Here is a 15324-nt window from a genome sequence, read left to right as displayed (position 1 = left end):
TTTCATTTTTTTTTCATTCTGGTTTTCATCTATAACTGGGGCATCTGTAAGACTGTAAATGACCCCATGTGGGGCGGATGTTGTATCAGAGCTGGACTGGGTCTGATTAGACCAAACAGACCGAGCAACCCCTGCAGACCAGACAGTCACGGGACCATGGGGTCATTATCTGGTGACAGTGCTAGCTCTCCTCCTCTGTGTTAATAATAAACCACATTTAACTTCTCCTTAGAACCGATCCAGCTCTCGCGATTAGCATGGAAGCAGAAGAAAACTGCAGTGACATCAAAAGACATGTGATACATGTGCCCCTATGTGTCTGGTGAAGGCTATACAGGCCAAAACATCTACAGACTTCTTGTCAACATAAAGATTAATTTTTAGAGATGAGCGAGTATACTCGTTTGAGCTTGATGCTTATTCGAGTATTAGCATACTCGAAATGGCTCATTGCTCGGACGAGTATTTCGCCTGCTTGATAACGAGCTTTCACTTAACGAAACACAGTGAAGAACAGTGAAGAACACAGTGAAAAAAGTGAACACAGTGAACACAGGATCATTTAAGTGAAGAACACAGTGAAGAACACATTGCAGATGTTTCCGTACATCTGCTAACTTATCAGAAGACACGAGTGCCAAACGGTGTTCTTCACAATAGTATGTGAAGAACAATATGTGTGAAGATTCTGGACTGACTTCCTTATTTCTCAATAAAATGACACATTTTATTGCAGAGCCTTGGTCCCCTTGAAAAATGCTCGAGTCTCCCATTGACTTCAATGGGGTTCGTTATTCGAAATGAGCACTTGAGCATCGGGAAAAGTTCAATTCGAGTAACGAGCACTCGAGCATTTTAGTGCTCGCTCATCTCTAATAATTTTATTTCTCTTTATTTCGATGCATAAATATGGGGTTGGATCCCGATTCATGAGTGTGCAAACTGCACGTGTATAGATATAATATCACAGTATCAGACAGCACTCCACTTTTGTCCTCAGCTCCCTTTGTTAAGTTTCCCTCTGTTTCATCAGGAGATGTTTTCACTCCCTCCTCGTCCACTGTTTGCGGAAGTAGTACACTGACAGAACTTACTTTGATGATATGCAGCCTTAAAATCATATAATCTGCTATATAACCTCCTTTCTTTCTGCCCGTCTTGCTGAATGATGTAAAGTATCATGTACATTCAGGCACAGCCCATACCATTCCATATGTTGGGTACTTGCTAACCAGTGATCGATCAGCTAAATAAATTGACATTTTTATTTATTTTAAGAAAAAATAAACACCATTTTTCATAGTGCTCGTTGTTTCTAGCCCAATCATTCAGAGAACGCTGGCTTGCCAGCAGCTGTGGTTACAGGTACGATGGAGGTGGTAATTTGTCACCTGCTGAGTTATCTAATCATAACATACTGTAAGCATTTGAGAACGTAGTTTATGTTTCATGCAGGGAGTAATATATAATCCCTTACGTAAACATGCAGAGGAAAACAATTAAAATTCACTTTCAAATACATTAAATGGCAAATTAAAACCTTAAGATTTTCATTTGGAATTAAAATATCTGTAGACATACAGTTAAGATTTGGTATGTTAAAGTTTAACTGAGCTTTGAATCTGGCATATCTGATTTTAATATGACAATGGACTGTACTAAATCTCGCTATAGTATACTCTGCGAGGAAGATTTATCAGTTCTTTAACATCTCTTTTCTAGCAAACCCCTAGTCACTGCAATTATTTCCCCTTTTATGCCTTTCACCCCTCTAGGGTGTGGCCAAAGGCGGAGACAGCCGGTGGGAGGGCATTTCTTCACCTGTTTACGCGAAATAGTATAGTAGGACTTGCATCTACAAACTGAAGGACCCGGCATAGAATAGTATGCAGTATTGGATCCTAAGCGGGAGGGAAATGTTGGTGACAGGGGAGAATGATTTTTAATTGTATATATAAATTTGCTGATAAATCTCATGGCCAGTTTTCTTTCATAGGACCACCCACCAATGAGGACATTCTGAAAAAAGTAATATGGTTTTTAAGACCTCATTTTTTAGTTATCCTTGGACATATAGGAGAAGGGTGGCTTTGCATTTGCACCCCTCTCATCTTTCAAGGACGGTTTAAATAAAAGCAGAGTATACTGTAGCTGGACCTACAGTATGTAAACTGTGATTATATTGGAAGACTAGGCACAACAGAGGCACCTCGTATAAGTTGTATGTGCAGATGGTTACTCATAACTAGCGTTGAGCGGACACAAACTAAAAAGTTTAGTAGAAGTTCAGAACTGGGCCTGGGTCCACCACCACCCTCTCCCCCCCCCCCCCCACTCAATTAACACCTATGGTGTCAACTCTTTAAAGGCAGCTGCCAAAGTTGCCAGTTGCATGTAACCACATGTCACCTGCTGGCAGTGATGGGTGCCCCAGAAGTTTAAATTCCGGAAAGAGAAGAAAGACAGTGCGGGCACCACATGTGTGAGATCTATTACAGATATTTGAGCTTTGTCAAGATAGTCATACTCACCTTTTTTAGTTGTACAGCTGGTACAACACATTAACGGGCATTTGGTAGGGTTTGAGCAAATCTGGTAGCCTTCCTGCTCTCTGTGACTGTGGGCATCTAGGGAGCGTGCTCCAGGCCTCATTAACTTGAAGGAATGGGATCCTTGGATCAGTGGTCGGATTAAGAATGCCAATTTTGGCATAGTGTTTAATAAATCCAAGACCTGATTCTGAGTATTTGGCGGCGAAATAATCTCCTGGAAAAATATTATTGACCTCAGAAGTTTAAATGCCAATGGCGGCATTTAATCAGTTACCACCCCTTTTCTGGTTGGGAGCCGGGTTCTGTACCCGAACAGGAATTTGAAATTTGATTTTAATGAATTTCAATGAGTTTGCTCATCCCTACTCAAAACTTGACCAAATGGGATTATGAACCTTGCATCACATAATTACATCACATTAAATCCCGCCACCCTTTCTCTGGTAGACACAATGACAACTACATTCTATGTGTATGATTGGGCTGTGTCATTCACATGAATTAAACTGATATGTCAGACACTCAGCAATCTGATAATAATGACCTATCCTATGGAAAGGTGATCAATATCAATATTTAAAATAGTTTCGAGCAGCACAATAAAAAAAATCTTTACATTTTGGAAATCAATCCAAGATGTTAATAAGAACTTATTTCCATGTAGTAGCAGTACAAAGGTAGAATACAGCTATTGTTTTGATAAAGTAGGTTTCAATTTATTTTTAGTTTCATATTTTGTTTCCCCTTCTTTATTTGAACCCTTTTTAGGCTTACTTCTATCTACCTGTAAGTTCTCTGATTATAGTAATGAGTAAGGTAACCAAATCCACTAATTCTGTAGATTGTATTATTGGCTGTTAGTATGTATTGTTTTTAAACATATTTATGAGGTTGACGTTACGCCAATCTTAAAATTCAACTCGACAGCGCCTCCTCGCCCTTATCAACTAAGAGACTCCGACCTCTCAGTAGATCAGGGTGTAGTTTCAGCCTGTTTTGACCTTGCAGTGATTTCTACTTTAGACAAACACATACAGTAGCTGAAAATTTGAGGAAAATATTGTTATAGGTATCTAGGTACAGAAGAACAGCATAGACAGCGAGCCCTAATTTTGAGCCTAGCAATCTTTCCCTACCTGCTCACACGATTCACCCTAGAATATTATGCCACTAAGAAGTACCTTTTGTTTGCCTCAGAAAAAAAAAATCATTGTGTTGGTTTGTAAATTGAAAAATTAGAAGGTATGTTTTTTTAAATGTGGGAAGAAACTTAAAAAGTGAATGGCATTTAAGGAGTTTTAGGTAATGAGCTCCCAAACCACCCTGTATACATATATAGTGCACAGCACTGCTTTAACTTGGGTGATTTGGAAGCTGTTAGGCCCCCCTAAAGATTTATGTGATGATTTTTTTTATGTGTAGAAAGCAATATTTTAAAGTGAACCTTTCACCTGGAAAGGGGATAGTCTATCCTATGCTGATTTTAAAAATGCCTTTATCAGCATTCTGAATTATTTCAGTAGTTTATATAAGTTTAATTCACATTACCTGGCACCAAAGGGGAGGGGGCAGCTGCAGACTATGGGGCACATTTACTTGCCCGTCACTGACCGTCACTAAGATTGTGCACCCGATATCGTGCAAGTGTCACTTCACCATTCAGGTCCATTGGAGTTAACCTTCTTTTTCCCGGTGTATGTAAGTGCATTGACTTGCGACACAAATTGAAACTTAAATCCCGCGCTCAGTCCGAATCAGTTGGATCGAACGACCCGCCCCCCGATTTCTCTTTGTTGCATGGAAGCTGCGCCAAAAAGCAATTGCGTGCAACACAATCCCAGCACAGACACCTGTTAAATACCTGTCAAAGCTGCACAAATCCGGAAAACAGCGTGCAAAGCCTTAGTAAATACGCCCCTATGTGTGCCTGTGTCAGTCTCTTCTCCTCCATATTATCCAGGGTGGTGTGGACTAGAGGAAGAATGTGGAGACACAGGCACAGACAGGTTGCTTCTACCCCTTTCCAGGGACTCGCCACATATGGCTGGCAGGAAGCCAGGTAAAGTGAATTAAACTACTGATGACATTGCTGGTGACAGGTTCACTTTAAATTAAAAGACTTGAACGCTTTGAAATGGATTTTAAAATATGTTTTTTTTTTAAATTAACTTGCAACATTGTTCTCTTTTAAGTTTAGATAAGCCGATCTTCATTGTGAAATATTTTAAGCTATCATTAATTAAATTTACCATGAAGCAGAGACTTGAATAAGTAATTCTTTCACAATGAACAAACTGATTGGATATTATCCCGATTGTCCTCAGCCTTTTAGTTCATGCATGTTGCCATTAGCTTATTTTAAATCATTTATATATGATATCTTAGAGTTAAAATGAATCATACGGTTCTTATACATTCTGTTTATTAAGTCTACATTATAGGCAGTGGGTAGTAAGTGCTAGTGGAGCAATGTTTTATACATATTTAGTCGGCTGAATGGATTTGAACAGAAGCACTTTAGTCTTTAGTCGGAAATGTTTTTCACACTAGGTGGAGATACAATGGGGCAATAATTAAATTAGGGCAACCAGTACAGCTAAAAATGGTAACACCAACAAGGTCTGTAATGTACTAGAACTGTAACGTTTCTTTTCCTTTGGTGAAGAAAAACATAGCTAAACTCAGAATGTATTTTATTTCTCATCAAACGTGCCAAATATAACTTTTCAGAGTATGAAATCAATGTATGTACAAGAAGTGCAGAGTGTGAGAGGTGCAGTACTCCTCGTGCACCCCTCTGTGCTCTTATTAGACACTATCATGACTGTTAGATTCTCTTATGTCAGTGCTGTCACAGACCCATGATGCAATAGTAGATCATCACATAGGCAACTAGATACTTTCCCTCAGTAGGCAGAGATGGTACAATTATTTTTGGTGTTTAGTAAAGCACATTATAGTTTGTTATTGACATATATGTCGTATATTGATCCAGCAATATGTCTAATTAGGTTTGACAAGTAAAACAATATTCATACGATATATCTTGGCAGGAAGTTGACCAATTAGATAAGAGAAAGGGAGCATTGTGGCTAATGGCAGTCTATGTACAGCCATGTACAATATGTTGACAAAGTGGGAAATACATATGTAAAGTTCATAGACATAGGTATATATAAGATAAAATGAAAGTACAACAGCCTGTGTCTCTATTCTATTAATTGTGCTTTTCAACCACACTGTTCAAAGCATCACTATAACAAAGCAAAGTCTTTTTTAAAACAGTGTATTTTATCTGGGAAATAAAATATGTTGCTATAATAAAAGTTACCACCAGCCATAACCATTTTGCAGTTAGGAAAACACTGATAAGTGAGCTCTAATGAGTTTTTATTTTTTTATCAGGTCTTCACATTTATTACGTGGTGCTGAACTTGACTTCATTTTTAATGGTCATTTGTTCAAGTTATCGGTATGTCGAACAGTGATACTCACAGAGAAATGTTCTTTTACTTTACTTCAATACAACAATTTTGCCCATCAGAGATAAGAGACAATTCATACTTTCAGCAGTACAATGCAGCCACAAGCCAGAGAAAGCCTTTGTAGAAGTATTATATGACCTATAATTATTGTTGGGGCATCCATTTTATTATACTTTTGTACACTCTTGTCATTACCGTCATTTTGCTACATTTCTTTTTAAAGCATCAACATTTCACTCCAAATATAAGATTCCACTATTGCACATATGAAAAAAGGAGCCAGTTCAGTGTATATAGAGTTAAGAAGTGACACACGTTGCATCATTTAGCAAATTCTTTAGTTAATTTTTTAACTTTGAAGCATGGTAAAAGTCTGCAAACAAATAAGAGGCAAATGAAAGTAAAGATTTTATAAACCACTTGAATAAGAATTAAAACATTTTTAGAACAGACTGTCTTATATTATTTTAATATGCATTTTAAGTTGTTGCTGTTGCAGAGTGGTTTGAAGGTTTTGAATTTTTCAGACAATTTCTGTAATGGGGACACTGGACTCAGGGGGAAACAGTGAACCCCAAAACTTCAGCCTCCTATCAGCCCTGTCTTCTTGCCTCAGCATATCCTAAGTGATATAGGACAACCACAGGTACTTCACTGTACCAAAGTGTGTAGAAATAAATAACATTCTCTATAATGCAGCTATGCTGGGCCTTAAAAGGAACATAACATGAAGTGTTTTCATTAGGTTTTTTAGGTAATATACTACAGTATTCCTCATCCACAAAGCCACTGTCCAATATGGGGCTGGTAACCAATTAGCCATGAGCTTTAGGAGGTGACTGCTGACTGAGGTTGTAGATATGCTTGGACATTTCTGTTCCTTACTCATCCAACTGCCCACTGTGCCATTATAACTGTCTTGGTGCTGTGGGCAGCAGGAGGTGTGAGGAGCATAAGTGCCAGGAGCCTCCACCACGCATTGGGGAAAATTTATGATACACCGGCACTTCTGCGCCGGCGTATGTTTGTGGACATGCTCCCAATTGTTGTAATGGATACATTAAAGAGGTTTAGATTTCTTGATGTATCTGGCTGGGGTTGCTGCTGTTGGGCAAAACTATGCCAAGGTCCACCTTGCATAGTTTTACCTAAAAACAATTGAACGAAAAGCTGTTTTTTAAAAAGAATGAAGGCAAGGGGTAGTAATACTGTATCCCTCCATGTCCCCTCCATGTCCACATGGCATGAAAGTGGCATAATCGCTATTGTAATTACAAATTCTTGCACTGCAAAGTATTTCACTTCTTCTACACCAGAAAACTGCTGTAGAAGCAGTAGTAAATCTCCCCCATTGAATCAGTTATATCTGCTCAGATAAACAATGTATCTGATGGAATTGTAATCTACCATATATCGAACAATTAATGATCCAGCTAATAAGGTTGTTTTTATTTTAAACTAGAATATAAATCTAAATATTTATGGCTTTAAAATCTTTGAGTAAATATTACATTGAGGACTTGTCAGATTTAAAGGAGACACTTTCACAACAAGGACTAGATGCAATTACTTTTATCATTAAATATTTGTTCTGCTTCACAGCACTTTTGCATATCTATCAATTACACCACAGAAAGAAGTGCAATGCAAATTCAGGAAAGATTTTAAGGACATACTAAGTAATTGGCTTATTGCCTTTTATCTTCAATAGATCTAATTGTTATTTGTAAAACTGCAAATTTGAAAAATCTAATTCATTTACAACATGTTCAAATAAAATAAGGAATTTATGTTGACATTAAATATATACCTGTGTTTGATAGCCAAAGCCATATCCTTGACTATGGACATTAAAGGGAATTTGTCAGATTTATATTTAACTGGTTAAAGACCGCCCATTGTATTACTACAGCAGGCAGTCCGGGTCCCTAAAGCCCTTTCCGTAGCCTATTTACAGCATGTTATGGTCCGTTGCAGAGGATCCATGGGCTGGAGACAGATGCTGGAAAAGTGAAATGCACAAAAAAATGTAATTGAAAAATACATTTCCCAAATGTATATTCTGACCTCTGAAGGGCAAACTATAAAAAGACAAAAATACTGAATAAATGAAAAATAAAATGTGTAACACCGTTATTTACACCGTTAACAACATTTACAGCATTAAGGGGAATACACTGGTTCTGGACTGTTTTGTCCTATAGGGCCTGGTCCTGAATCAGTTAACATTTGCAATACGTCCTTTTCTTTTCTGTTTTTATTTAATTACATTATTTACAGTCTGACACTTTCTGTTCCTTAGGAAATTTGTTTGCTACAGTCACATTATTATCATCATTGGCAGGATTACAATGACAGGTATCAGATAATTTAGGGGCCATCCTTCACAATAGGTGGTAGTCACAGTTTAACATCTTCTATTCAGTGTGGAATGACCTTTGCACAATTGAAAAAACATTTTCTTATTTCCACCTATGGACCATGTGGTTACTATATCGCTAAATGCTGTCAAAAGCAGGTCAAGCAAGATGGTTTGCCTATAAGCAAGTACAAAACACCTATTAAAAATATATCACAAATGAAAAAACGTTAGGTAAGACAAAATTCAAAAAGAGGTGAACTTTATTCAAATAGTGGCAATGTTTCGGTGTCAATCACCTTTATTAAGCAACTAACAAGTGACCCACACAGGGTTTATATAGGAGATACAACATACAGCCAATGCATAAAAGTGGGTGTGTGCTAAAGTGCAAAGTGCAAAATCCGTATATAATATTTATTTAAACATAAAATATACATATTTCTCAAAAACATATATGTATACGCAGAATAACTGTTTTTGCATTAAAAAATACATAGAATTCAAAACATGATATCCATAGTGTCATAGAACCACATGTTATGTGAAAGTAGTGTAATAAAATGATTAAAATTATCCATAATCGTCTTGACACATCTCAAACCAACAGGCACTCGTGCCTCAGCTCCCTCTGAGCTGCACCACAGGTGCACCAAGGCCTCTGCGCAGTAGAGCAGAGATGCCATGTTGGAAAAGGGCAGCACACATCAAAGCTGTGCATGTCACCCATTAGAACATGATGATATAATAGTATATTATAACTGTGGTAACTGGTTGAATACAACTGACAGTATTTATGTAATCATGAAAACTAAGTGGATACAAAAATATTAGTTTAGTGGCAATCCTAATAATAAGGGCAAAATGCTTATATATGACAACTTTGTCTTTAAGGCAATTGGCTGGCTTAAATAGAATAACTCCAACAGATCATTATTCAAAGTGCTAGTACAAATATCTGCCCAAGGAACTCAGAGACAGAATTGTGGCAAGGCACAGATCTGGCCAAAGGTTGCAAAAGAATTTCTGCAGCACTCAAGGTTCCTAATAGCACAGTGGTCTCCATAATCCTTAAAAAGAAGAAGTTTGGGATTACCACAACTCTTCCTTGACCTTGTTGTAGAGCTAAACTAACGACCATGGGAGAAGAGCCTTGGTGAGAGAGTAAAAGAACCCCAAATTAATTTAAGTTAAACTAAACTTTCAGTACATAAATGAATAGTGCAGATAGTAAAAGTAAATGTTGCTACACACTATATAAAAGAATATGTTTCTGTGTACTTTTTATTTTGGGAAAATCAGCTTCCTGTCCTTGTGTACCACTGACAGTAAATGATACAACTGCCTGATGATGTGTCGCCAGACTCATCAATTAAACCATTAACTCCTCAGGTAGGAGATAAAATTTCCTTTCTAGAATCCCCTCTTTTGTCAAATCTGGTCCTTTTATCTTTTGGCTTGGTCAAGTCAAATTTAGAGGCTTCAGATGCCCTTATCTTTCATTGTATAGGACCTAGAAACATGCATTTGGTTATCATTCAGATCATATCAGGCTTGTGGTTCTGTGAGATACAGACAGTTAAAGCCATAGTTGGAAATGTAAGATGCAGGTGAAGATCCTGTTCCTGCCTTTTTTTTTAACTGCCTGTATCTCCAGTTTTGGAAGACCCAAAGTAGATATTTACTTTATTGTGACATCTGGTTTGGAATGAGCATTCCTAAAGGCAACTTCTAATGTGGAAAATGGAAATTTTGCGATTACAATTTGAAATTCAGACACATTGGGGCAGATTTACTTACCCGGTCCATTCGCGATCCAGCGGCGCATTCTGTGTGGAGGATTCAGGTCTTCCAGCGATTCACTAAGGTAGTTCCCCCGATGTCCACTAGGCGTTGCTTCTGCGCTGAATTCCGTCGGAGTGCACTGAAGTTCCCCAAGCTAGGGCGGGTGCAGGTAAGCGGGTGTCAAGCGACACATTTTTTTTAAAAAATACGGCGGTTTCTCCGAATCCGATGGGCCATGCCCCCCGATTTCCATTGCGTGCATGCCGATGCACCAAAATCCGATCGCGTGCGCCAAAATCCCGGGGCAATTCAGGGAAAATCGGAAAAATTCTGGCCCTTAGTAAATGACCCCCATTAAGTTAAGAAGTGTAGATTAGTGAAAGATTTTCTGAATTGTAAGTCGAAGTTCCTGGTCTATACACTGTCCCTTCAATTGAAATTCCATAGGGAAAACTATTCAGTGTCTACATGTATGGTTTATACAACATTTTAGAGAAGACCTGTCACCCGAATATTATCCCTTGCACCAGTAATACCTGCTGGTATCATGTAAAATCATCTGCCACTGAGATACTGTGCCTTAATTATATATGTTTTCGTGATAACTAAATGAGTAGACAAAGAAAATGTTGAAGAGAAGAGTCACCGCTTCTCCAGGCTGACAGTGATCCACAGCTCCTTCTCTAGATTGACATCCTTGTCTAGAATGATATGAATGATTTTTAAGTCTGTAAGGAAGTTTTTACTTGATCGTTTTCAATAGTTTCCTTATATTAATCAGATTTGAACACTATAAAAAGTTTGTAGACAAAACAATGAGTGTATGTTATTGATAAATCTATATTATGTATTACTGGTTTGACTTACCCATCTCCTGTTGCTCTGTAAATTAAATTTTTTAATCTACATATTCCAGAGTGGCAGTGATGTCACAGTTTTGGGTGACATCATACACTTGTGACCATCCCAGAAGGCAGGACTGGGGAGCATAATTTGACTAGTCTACCTCCCATTCTGACATCACAACAGGAACCAGAGAAATCACATGGTTCAAGATGGCGCATAGCTCAGTGTGACATTTTTACTGTGTGCTCTGAATAAAGCTTTTGCATATGAGCCAGTTAATATTAAGACTACAGGCAGTCCTTGGGTTACGTACAAGATAGGGTCCATTGATTTGTTCTTACGTTGAATTTGTATGTAAATTGAAACTGTATATTTTATAATTGTAGCTCCCGGCAATTTTTTTTTTTTTTTGCCCCAGCGACAATTGGATTTTCAAAATTTTAGCTGCAGTGGGACCAAGGATTATCAATAAAGCTTCATTACAGACACCTTACAGCTGTTCATTGCAGCCGAGGACTAAAGTAAAGCATCCAGAGAGCTTCACCAGGTGTCACAGTGGGCAGAGGGGTCTTTCTTTAACTAGGAGTCATCTGTAAGTCAGGTGTCCTTAAGTAGGGGACCGCCTGTATTTTCTTTTACTCTATTTATGAAAAGTTTACAATCATTACCTGCTCTTCATTTCTGAAATAAAAAAAATGCTACTATGGTTTAGTTACTCTTTCAATTTCCTTTTTATGCCTGATGGTGGTCACCAGTCCATCCCAATAAGAACCCTAATAAGTTGTACTCCAGTTATATTATATTTGTATAGACACAGCACAGATTCCTTACTGGGTAATGCAAACTCTATCCTAAACTAGAGTCATTCTATAGAATTCTTCTTTTACATTACAGTTACAATATTACTTTCCAATAACTTATTTGGAATTTGCCATTTCATTATAACTTCAATCTAAAAATTTCAGAATATTTTACATTTATTGTTAATAGAAGACTTTGTATTGTGTAGAAATGTTGTATTTTATGGTGCCTAGTACATGATGTTATTACCATATTTCACTTGTAATACAGGTTAATTAACAACATCTCTATTTTCATTATAAGAAGCTTACACTGGCTAATGCCTATTTTTTACCATGAAATACAACTTTAAGTTGGAAATTTACATATATATGAGTATTATTTACCCTGGTATTCTCTGTTTAATGTACAGCACTAGATCAAGCAACAAAGAATATAATAATAGTAATTACGCAGAGCAAAATAAGTGTGATTACTATTATCTAAGAGAAGTCAAGTTGTGTATTTTGCTACATCTGTGATTTGAATTGAATGAGCAATCGCTTTTTAATCTCTTTAGTCATGCATTTCATTAGTTCCACGTGACTGCTGTGTTCATTAGCTGTTTTATTGTATTCATTGCATTGTACTATGCAATTAGTGCTCGATGCCTGCAAAGTAAGCTTTAATATATATCACTCACTGAAATTAAATAAAGCCCCAATTATCCTGGATTGATTGCAATTGTAAGGTGCAAATGTAAAATGTGTCATTCTGTCATGGAAGTGTAGAATGTTCTTTTACTCCTAAAGTTTGTATGGTAAATTTAGGTTTTTTTTTTTTTTTGTAGGCCCATTTTTCCTTCTTTATTTCATTCAAAAGAATTCATTTTCCATTGACAGAATACACAATGAACAAGACTTCAAAAATCTGCTGGATGATTCTTTTAGCAACAAAATAACACTTTAAAATATATATTTTTTTCATTTAAAAGAGATTGGGACCAACATGTTTACAATTAATGCAGGGGCTTCTATGTAGCTAAAATAGTAGCTTTGAACTTTCACTTGTTCTCGTCTTAATGGAATGTATGTGAACCCCCTATAAAATGTACAACTAACACCTTAACCCATTATGAGGTACATGTACATCATAACGCCTTTAAGGCGTATAAAGAAGACTTACAGGCTGAGCTGTCTTCATATGTGGTGGGTGTATGCTGTATTATAAAGAAAACACCCACCCCTGATCACGGAACCATTAAACTGTCGCCATCTTGTATAGGATTGTTGCTCTCTGTGACCTCACTGGGTAATGAAAATCCCTTCCCATGACAGTCTGGAGTCTTTATAAGAGGCACAAAGTTATAGATCCTTAGCATTTTCTCTATATACCATACAATAGTATTGCAGTAGAAGCACTCAGACCCTTTAGGGTTAAAGTACCTTAGAGGGCCTGACAAATAGTAAGAAACACTAATTAAATTAAATAAAATGTGATCAAAGGGTCCTACAGTCCCCAAAATGTGACCATACCCTGCAAAAAACACCTTACACAGAAATGATGCCTACTTTGTGCTTATCATCCTTTTCTTTTTCAAAGTTGTGGCATTTTCTGTTCTGAAGGTGTTTGACAAAAATCTTTCTCACAAGGTGAAGTGGGTGGAGACTAATATCTTTAAGACTTTTAGGCCAGCTAGCTTGCCCACAAATCCCATGATGCATTGTGTTCTCTCTCAAAGTAATTTAGTATTAAATCCCTTAAGTTTTCCACATGTAAATCCACTAGGCACAAACAGTGCACATACAGGATGCATATGGGGACCAGCCTAGCAGCCTAGCAGCTTCCATCACATGGAGGAGCAGGGAACATGTAATAAGTGGTAGAAATCATAAGTAAACCTACAGTCACCTAAAGTCTACAGCCTGTGCTGTGTGAGCACTAAGGGTTAATAGCTTATCTGCACAGAGCTGATACTGCTGATGAAAAGGTGGGGGAAGTGAGCAGCCATAAGAGTAGAGACAGAGAAAACTCTGTAGAATCACAGACTTGGATAGAAGGACAGATAAGGTAAAGGGAGATCTGTACCTCACTATTCTGTGCAGCAGACATCTGCATTCAGTGTTCTGTAAACACCCAGCTCTGCTACATACACTGTCACATGACTTCCTCCTCTGTGAGCAGGGAGCAGCAGCTCCTCCTCTCCCATTTATCCATAGTGTAAACAAGAAACAGTTTCATAAGGCTTATCAGCACATGGAAATGAAGCAGCAATTGAAGCAATGAGGTAATCTGAGGGCTGAGCAAAGAAACTACTGAATATAGGTAAAATAATAAAAGGCAAAGCTGTTTTACATCCTAAGAGCTATTGATTTGTCAAAAGAAAAAACTTTACAGTTACTCTTTAAAGGGAACCTGTCACCAGGAGACCCATTTTTAGCACTCCCCCAGTCCCCACAGAGCATAGTACATACACTGCCAAAGAGTTTTTGTATAAAAAATAGGTTTTACAGAAAAAAAGATTTGTTATATTGTACCTTTCATTAGCATCTGCTGTGTGACTAGGCACGCGTCCACTGGGAGGGGCTGGAAAGGAGCAGATTTCCCCCACCCTTGGGAAACAGCTTCTCCATGTGTCCTTTTCAAATATATGAATAACTCCCCACACTTGGGATTAGCTGTAGAGGAGCAGGGGGCGTTGCTAAGCCAAGTGATGGGTGTTTTCATATATTTGAAAAGGACACATGGAGAAGCTGTTTCCCAAGGGTGGGGGAAATCTGCTCCTTTCCAGCCCTTCCCAGTGGACGAGTGCCTAGTCACACAGCAGATGCTAATGAAAGGTACAATATAACATATCTTTTTTTCTGTAAAACCAATTTTTAATACAAAAACACTTTGGCAGAGTATGTACTATGCTCTGTGGGGACTGAGGGGATGCTAAAAGTGGGTCTCCTGATGACAGGTTCCTTTTAAGAAAGATCTTTTTGTACTAAAGGTCTATTTTTTAACTCTATTAAAACATAATCAAACCAATATAAATTTTTCCAGGGATCGTACCAACTCAAAAAATACAAGAGAGGTGTGATTTGGAGTGTACAGTAAATTATGGGAACTCAGCGTCCACAAGAATTTGGGGCAAATGCTTGTTTTCTACAATTGTATTGCTTTTGGAATTTTTCTCAATCTTCTCAGTACATAACATAGAATATGAAATATACAGTTACTAGAAAGTACAATTGCTCTGTACATGGAGACATTTTTTTTGGGGGGGGGGGGGGGTTTGAATATTGAGTGAAAAATGGAAACACATGAAATGAAAATCACCTGGTCATTAAAAGGTTAATGGTGCTCTCTAAATAATAATAATAACATATATTTATGTTATATTATATTAACATATTGGGGCAGATTTATCAAGCAGTCTGATCACAGCTCAGCTTTCATTTCAGCAGTGCTCATGAATATTTTAAAGGGGAGCTGTGATTGGTTGCTATGGGCAATTGGAAATATTCTGACT

At 37.6% G+C, this 15324-nt stretch overlaps 1 protein-coding gene across 2 annotated transcripts in view; it reads left to right on the top strand.

Annotated features, from left to right (window-relative positions):
- GALNTL6 (polypeptide N-acetylgalactosaminyltransferase like 6) overlaps positions 1-15324 on the top strand; it is a 681266-nt gene that overhangs the window by 43605 nt on the left and 622337 nt on the right. The gene's annotated exons all lie outside the window — the stretch shown is intronic.

This window comes from Engystomops pustulosus, chromosome 1 (assembly GCF_040894005.1).
Source record: "Engystomops pustulosus chromosome 1, aEngPut4.maternal, whole genome shotgun sequence".
Lineage (NCBI taxonomy): Eukaryota > Metazoa > Chordata > Amphibia > Anura > Leptodactylidae > Engystomops > Engystomops pustulosus.
This window is presented reverse-complemented; position numbering and strand designations above follow the sequence as displayed.